Below are 8,801 nucleotides of genomic sequence, written 5' to 3' on the forward strand. Positions count from 1 at the left end.
TATAGAATGATTTACCCATTATGTCTGCAGTGGGATACTGTTTTTAATTACCCCACAACCATGGATGAAATCAATCACAGTGATTGCTACGGTGCATATATGGTGGCACTCGAAAATGAATTTTGAAAATGTCTCAGAAAATGGGAAACAATCCAGTTTGTCACACCTTGAAAGCAGGGATGAATTACCTTCAAAAGAATTACACTCAGTGAAAATATTGCCTCGCATGCCGCTTGCTCTCCTTTCACACTCACACACAAAACCAACACACAGATAGGTGGCTGGAACTGATTGAGCCAAAAGCTTGAGATGAAAGCTGTGTTCGAGGTGTAAAGGTGTTGTCGAAGAATTAATTGTGATGGGCCACAGAGGGTGGCAAAAAAATGAATGTCCACAATAAGATAAAACACAGCATGAACATCAAAGTGGTCTGGTGGCGGGAATACAGAATAAGCATTTAACACTAACTTTGCCTTGCAAGGAAAAGTCTGTCCTGCCTACAGTTTGGGCAAAACATTGTTCATATTTATTCTAAAACAGTACTTTTTTTTGCACATACAGTGGCTCCTTGTAGGGTTTTGTTTGTGAAACATTATAGTTGGATAGGACATTTTTATTAGGAAGGAAAAGCAACAGACTTAGTACAGTGAGATCTTTGTACAATTGCGTATCTGCCTGGGACATCTTTTCATCTCACTTGAGAGGTCAGAACAAAATGTCATTGATTCATCCTTTCATTTTCTTACTAATTTAAGGGACATTTTGATGATGATAATTGCTATAGATGTGTGTCTGTAATGTTGTTGTATGTCTTTCTAATGGACCTTGAGTCTAACAATAAAGTTGAACTGAAACTGTATAGTATTGTTGCCAAGACATTATTGAACTTGGAAACAGCATTTGAGAAAACAAGGTCCATTTATTAGCTGTTCTGGAGCTTTCAATCATATTACATAATCTTCATCAGCATGGAGTTAAGCTAACATTGACTGTAAAGGAAAATCTTAACATCTACAATTTTTTAACAACTGAGCAAATTCTTAATGTATATATGTCCAAAAGCTGAGCTTGTTTTCCTCAACTGTATCTTAGGATACATGAGTCTCTTATAGTTAGACCCTGCTGCCCCTCTCCCTTAGCATTACATCTGATGCAAAAACTGGACAAACTAGAAAAATTACCCTTAACACACCTGTATCTATTGGAATGCCCAGTCAAATGTGAAGTGTTAAAACATTTAACACCAGCGCAGGAAGATTAAAAACCATTTATTTCATTAGCAAGTAGAAATTACTTGTTAAGTTCAGTGGCCTATTAAGTTCCAACCATGCTACTAAAGCAAACCAATTAGTTTGACAAACAGCTAGCCAGGCTCTGTCCAAAGGTAACAAAAGCCCCCTACACTGTAAACCCAAATAAGTTCAGAATACTCAAAATATTTGTAGAAACTGATTACCTCAAACTTTTATAGTAGGGGTAATAGTATTTTTGAGTAAACCTTAACTTAATATAATTTCTGCATACTAAATTGCATTGATTCACTGATGCTAATTAAAATTACATTCCACTAATTCTTTACTCAATAAGTGTAATTGTGCACAACTTGTACTCTGAGGGAAATCTACTCAAAAATTTGTGCTAGACTCAAATACTAATGGAAACTCAAACAAAACTACTAGTCAACTTGAAATTTACAAAAAGTCAATTTTCAGATAGGAGTCCTCAAAAATACAAATACAACTTCATTACTACAATTCAAGTTCCCTTTATTAGTATCAAAATCTTAAACATCTGTCATTTCTACAATTGACAAAAGGCACATCCTGCATAAAGCTGAATAGACTAAGTAATTGACTGCTTGATCAGATAATTAACCAGCAATATTTTTGATAATCAATTTGTTTTGTTCTTTTTTGCAACAACATTTGAACATTCCCTATTTGCAGATCCTTAATGAGATTTTTTGGTGTCAAGTTATAACTTGAGTCTCTTGAGATAAATAAAACTTCCTTTTACTGCTTTACTGTGTTTTGTGGAAAAAGTGACTCTGCATAATTTTATTCCATGAGTAGCACTTTTACTTAAATAATATAAAAGGGAGCTTTAAATGTGGAGTTTTATGGAATCATAACCAAATAAAGATAGCTAATAAAGATTGTTTAAAAGAAGTCCCACACTATGCAAATTGTTAAGTCCGTTAGACGAGATAATGGAACAATATCAAGGTTTCTGCAGGTTTCACCTGGTCAAATTTAAGACCACAAAATTACTTGCAGAGTAAATCATTGTATTCAAATTAAGGTTGAGTGATGTCTACAAAATTGGCATCGGAGATGTCAACAATGAAATACCGGGATGGATGACGACATTGATAAGCTATGTAATTAACAAGCTGGCATGTAATGGACCTGCTGTCGTGAAAAATGGATCACTGGTAGAAAAATCAGAAAGAAAGTCTTTGTTGACTTTATAAAACTTAACCTACTGCTACTGGATAAACTTAGGGGAGCAGACAGGGAGACAAACTACACCCAAAAAGCTAAACTTGCTAAATAAGTCTAGTGGGGTTGAATTCTAACCACTAGATCTGGGAAACTTAATTTGGTTAGTTTTGATGCTCTCCAGTGATTTTACGTTCATTGCGCAGCACCAAGCAGTTTTAAGCCACACCACCTTAAAATGGCAGGAAAACACCGTTACATGACTTGAGAATCATTACAGATAGGACAGTTTTTGCCTTTAGTGTCTTAATTTACTGCTTTATACATTAACATAAATAGGCCACATGAGAACCATCTCCCTTCTGTTTTACTACAAGCATTTCATTTGTACATCAAAATCCAAAAGAATAATCTCATTAGTTTAAGGACTAATGTTAATCTGCATCCCTAATTTGCTTTAACGTTACTAACCTCAGCTCTTCCGTGGTCAGTCCTTTTTTAATTTAACTATTGAGATGTACAGTAGAGGACAGAGCTGGAAACCTGACAATGCTGATCTTATCCTCCGCTAACTTTCACCGTCACTTTCTGATGCTCGCTCACATTCACTCGTCATTTGAAGAATGAGGAGAAATATGTGACTGAAATATGTGGCGAAATTGAACCTACTTATAAGTTACTATTTGTCATGAGAACTACCAAACACTAGTATAAATGTGTTCACTGGGCTCTGAGTGAAGACTGGCAGAAACATACACAATCAGCTATCAGTTATCAATCCCTCCTGAAGTGATCAATAAGCCTGTGTGTACTGACAGCTGTTCTTGGTGTTGCTCAAGCTCAGCCTCAGGTTGTCCAAGAGCTCCAGGATTTGTTCCAGGGTGAGCTGAGCCAGTTTACTGCTGGACTGAGGACGGAGACACAACCGCTGTTCAACAGGTACCTAGGTCGTCTTCACCTCTGTCCGATCTGTCCTCAGCCGTTTGTCTTCAGGATGCTGGTGGTGAACTGGTCCTTGGGGTGACAAGGACGACTCAGGACCATCTTCACCATCTCCTCACTGGGCCTGGGACACACTGACATTAACGGGGACCCAGGAATGTCCAGGTGTGTTCCTGTCGTACTTCTCTCTGCGGAGCAACCTAGATCAGAACCAGACTTAAGGTTCTGCAGAGGTGAGTCCTGATCAGATGTTACCTGTGTGGAGTCGATGACAGCTACGATCATGTTGAGCAGCTAAACGCTCCGCAGCGTCTCATCTGCATCAACTCAACAGAGATAGAAACATTCAGATCTGGATCTGTGTGTGTCGGTGTAGATGGAGGTGGTGAGTTAGCAGAGAAGCTAGACGTCGTCCTCCTGACATGCCTTCATGCTTTTTCATTTTTATTATTAATACCCTTATTGAGACTGCTTAACGATCCGATTCTTGAACAATACCACCATCGATACTTTATTATTTGGTGATGGTTATTTGGTAAGACATGAGGCATGAGGTAGGCCTGCACGGTATGAGGAAAATATTCAGTGTGATACCATTGTTATATATTGATTTGACATTTGACTCAATAAATACACATATATTGAAGTGTGCATATTAACTGCCTGGTTGTTTGTAAAGTTTATAGGATCAGAGTTTAATATTTTAAATACAACTAAATGCTGTTTCTACAGCAACAACATTAATGTCCATCCATCTGCTTATCTGGGGTCGGGTTGTGGGAGCAACATTAATGTTTACATCATTAATACTGAGTGACTTTTAGAAAGAACTCTGTATCATTCCTACTCTTCCTTCTCCCCTCTGCTGTTAATCACTGCCTGCAGGTAACGTTACCTGGTAGAAGGAGGAGTGGCTTGTTTGTTTCAGCCAGCAGCTGAGTTTACAACAATGTGTTAAATTTTAAGGTTGCAGGCAGACAGCTTTCCATTTAACTTACTTTAACATTTGGGTAATTACCAAGTTAACATTAGCTGCGCTAGTAAATAACATAGCCTACAGGATGACAAATGATTTACCTTACAGATAGGTGTATTGATAACGTCTTTTTACTCTGGAAGGTTTTATTGCACGTGTGTAAGAGCTGTAGGAGCCGACAGAGCAACAGAGGCCGCAGCCTGATAAAAAGTCCCGGGCCAGTTTAAATGTAAGTGCTCTGTATTTGTATAGCGCCTTTCTAGTCTTTGCGACCACTCAAAGCGCTTTTACACTACATCACATTCATACACTGAGCCTAGTGCTCAAACATATACTAATATTCACACACAGCCAATTCGGGGTTCAGTATCTTGCCCAAGAACAGCTTGGAGGAGCTGGGGATTGAACCGCCAACCTTCCGATTAACGGCCAACGCCCCCACCCTGTTTCAGTGCCATCATTAGAAAGATTTGCTTTCTTATCCATTGCGTCTCAAGATAAATCAGATGAGACACTTGAGAAATAATGTTACATTATAGGACCCACTAGTCTCGATAGCAGTATTGATAAGCTCGGACCTTATTGATTTTCGGGGATTGAGAAATTTTGGTCTCAATCCCCATCCCTACTTAGCACTAGCCAAACTGATTAGCATGTTAGCCATTATTTAGCTCGCCAGTTAAATAAGTTCACCAACTAGCCCTGAGTCGTTACCGAGATTCTGGTCGGCCCTTTACACTAATGCAGTTACTGTTTGTACCAAACTCCATTTAATTTAGAGAACACACTCACACTCTGGCATTGGACGATGTCAACAATGAATCACTGGGATGGACGATGACACTGATAGGCTATGTAATTAAGAGCTGGCATGCGGTGCACTTGCTGCCGTGAAAAAGGTTCACGGGTGGAAATACAGAAAAATTACGAGTTCTGTGTCTTTTCTGCAACTTTATAAAACATAACCTACTGCTTATGGAGAAACAGGAGGAGCAGACAGGGAGAGAGAGAGGCGGGGAAAGCCGGTGTGTTTGCAGTGAGAGACCAGAGGTATGTAAGTGAGTGCAGGGAGAAGTCAAGGCAGGTGCAAAGCAGGTACATTTAGAAATAAAAATAACATCTGTAGGGATTAAAACATGCTTTCGTAGGCTGGAAAATGTAAAAGTTTTGCAAGAGACATGAAATTCCACATTTTTTGGAACATAGTTATTACCACATCTGTGAATAACGAGTAAGATTTTGATTAAACTACACCCAAAAGCTTAACTTGCTAAATAAGTCTACATGCAGTAATGAGCATACTTTTTGGTTGTGGAGCAGTGGATAAGACACATGCCTTTGGTGTGAGAGACCTGCATTCAATTTCAACTGAGAGACATCCATCACTGTGTCACTGAGCAAGACACTTAACTCCTAGTTGTTCCAGAGGCATGCCTTCTTTAACATACAGTATATAGCAAGTGTAAGTCTCTTTGGATAAAAGCATGAGTTAAATTACTAGATGTATTATAAGTGGAATACACTCCACCTGGTTCACTTTACTGGCCCCACCGCCCTTTCAGCACCAAGGTCTGCTGACTTTGCTTGGTGTGTATGAGGCAGATGCTGCAGCATTACATCAAACTAACTTACACCAAAACTTAACAAGCAGCAATAAGAGAACCAGTAACATTGCAGCTTATCAATACCAACAATACATTAACAATACAACATTACAATATTTAATAATTTAGCCCTGGGGCTCATTTAATACCCATCACCTAAAAGAAACAATAGTTTGTCAAGACCACCACCTACAGGCAAGGCAAGGCAAGTTTATCTGTATAGCACATTTCAACAACAAAGTAATTCAAAGTGCTTTACATAAAACATAAAAGCAACAGGGAAATATAAAAAAGTTTAAATGCAACATAGGGATATATACACTTTAAAATATAATAAAAGTTACAGTGCAGTGTACAATCAGGGTTAAAATAGTTAAATGGAAAATAAAAACTGGCTGAGTGAGGGGTTGAGCAAATAACTGAGTTACAATTATTTTGAAAAGAGAATAAACAGAGAAGTACACTTAATCTACTTTCTCTAGCTAGTCTGTACTCGGGTCCATAGCAATCTTTGGGTCCACTGAAACTCCAAAAACCCTCGGACACTACAGAGAAACCAGGACATGTCTGTTCACAGGCCACTTTGATCCAGTTATATTCTGGACCCACTTGCACGTTTACAGGTGGACAGAGGTTCCTGCAAATCCCTCAGGCGCGAGATTTAAGACCACTTCCTTCACTCTGTTCAATCTCACTCTCATTATCTTTTCACTCAATTACCTACTCATTTCTCTCCGTGTAAATATTTAATTAAAAGCAATGGTAAAAAGCTAAAAACAAAGAAAGCAATGGTAAAAAAAGAAAAGTCTTCAGTCTTAATTTAAAAGAACTGACAGTTTCAGCAGACCTGCAGTTATCTGGGAGTTTGTTCCAGATATACGGAGCATAATAACTGAACGCTCTCCTTGTTTAGATTTGACTCTAGGGACAGAAAGCAAACCTGCCCCAGACGACCTGAGAGGTCTGGATGGTTCGTAACGAAGCAGAAGATCAGAAATGTATTTTGGCCCTAAACCATTTACTGCTTTATAAACTAACAGCAGGATTTTTTAAATCAATTCTTTGACATACAGGAAGCCAATGTAAAGACCTCGGAACTGGAGTGATGTGATCCACCTTTTTGGTCTTAGTGAGGACTCGAGCAGCAGCGTTCTCAATCAGCTTCAGCTGACTGATGGATTTCTTAGGGAGCCCTATAAGGACACTGTTACAGTAGTCGAATCGACTGAAGATAAATGCATGGATAAGTTTTTCCAGGTCTTGTTGAGACATAAGTCTTTTAATCCTTGATATATTCTTCAGGTGATAGTAGGCTGACTATGTAATTGTCTTAATGTGGCTCCTCAGAATCCATACACCAAGCTTTCTGGCTTGATTTGTGGTTCTTAACATTACAGATTGAAGTCGAGCGCTGACTTTCAATCGTTCCTCCCTGGTTCCAAAAACAATAACTTGAGTTTTATCTTTGTTCAATTGAAGAAAATTCTGGCACATCCAGCCGTTGACCTGCTGAATACAGTTACTCAGCAGCCGTATGGGATCATAGTCCCCTGGTGAAATGGTTATGTAAATCTGTGTGTCATCTGCATAATTATGGTAACATATTTTGTTGTTTTTCATAATCTGAGCCAGTGGAAGCATGTAAATGTTAAACAAAAGAGGCCAGAATGGAGCCTTGGGGAACTCCACATGTCATTTTTGTCTGCTCAGATGTCTGATTACCTATAGACACAAAGTAGTCCCTGTCCTTTAAGTTGGATTCAAACCATTTTAGTACTGTGCCAGAAAGTCCAACCCAGTTTTCAAGTCTGTCTAGTAATATGTTGTGGTCGACCGTGTTGAATGCGGCACTGAGATCCAGTAATACTAAGACTGAAATTCTGCTACTGTCAGTGTTTAAATGGATGTCATTGAAGACCTTAACAAGAGCTGTCTCAGTGCTGTGATGTGGTCGAAAACCTGACTGGAAGACATCAAAACAGTTATTTAGTGCCAAGAAAGCACTAAGCTGTTGAAAAACAGCCTTTTCAATGATTTTACTTAAAAATGGGAGATTTGATATTGGCCTATAATTGCTCATTAGTGACCTGTCTAGATTGCTCTTTTTTAAGAGTGGCTTAATGACTGCAGTTTTCAGGGCCTGTGAGGAAAAAACCTGAGAGGAGAGACATGTTGACAATTTGTAGTAAATCTGAGGCCATGCATTTAGACACATTTTTGAAAAAACCTGTTGGCAGAATATCAAGGCAGCATGAGGAGGATTTCAGATGTCGACCCGGGTGTAGACGGCTTCCTTGACACCTCTTTCAAACCATCCATCTTCTCTGTCTAAAATGTGCACCTGGTGGTCCTCAAACAAGTGTCCCCTGTCCTTCAGATGTAAGTAGACTGCAGAGTCCTGACCTGAGGAGTTGGCCCTTCTGTGTTGAGCCATGCGTTTGTGTAGTGGTTGTTTAGTCTCCCGATTATACAGGTCTGTGCATTCCTCACTGCATTGGACCGCATACACTAGATTGCTTTTCTTGTGTTTGGGTGTGCGGTCTTTGGGGTGTACCAACATCTGTCTTAGTGTGTTCTTGGGTTTAAAAAACACAGGGATGTTTGTTGAAAATCCTCCTGAGTTTCTCTGATACTCCAGACACGTATGGAATCACAATGTTGTTGCGTTTGACCTTCTTTTCCTCCTCCCCTGTAGTTTTGTTCTTCTTGGATTTTGTGGCTGTCTTCACAAAGGTCCATTTAGGGTATCCACAGGCTGTAAGTGCCCCCTTCAGGTGTTTCTGTTCCTTCTCTCTGGCTTGGGCGCTTGTTGGTATGTTTTCCGCTCTGTGGTGCAGT

This window comes from Micropterus dolomieu, linkage group LG06 (assembly GCF_021292245.1).
Source record: "Micropterus dolomieu isolate WLL.071019.BEF.003 ecotype Adirondacks linkage group LG06, ASM2129224v1, whole genome shotgun sequence".
Lineage (NCBI taxonomy): Eukaryota > Metazoa > Chordata > Actinopteri > Centrarchiformes > Centrarchidae > Micropterus > Micropterus dolomieu.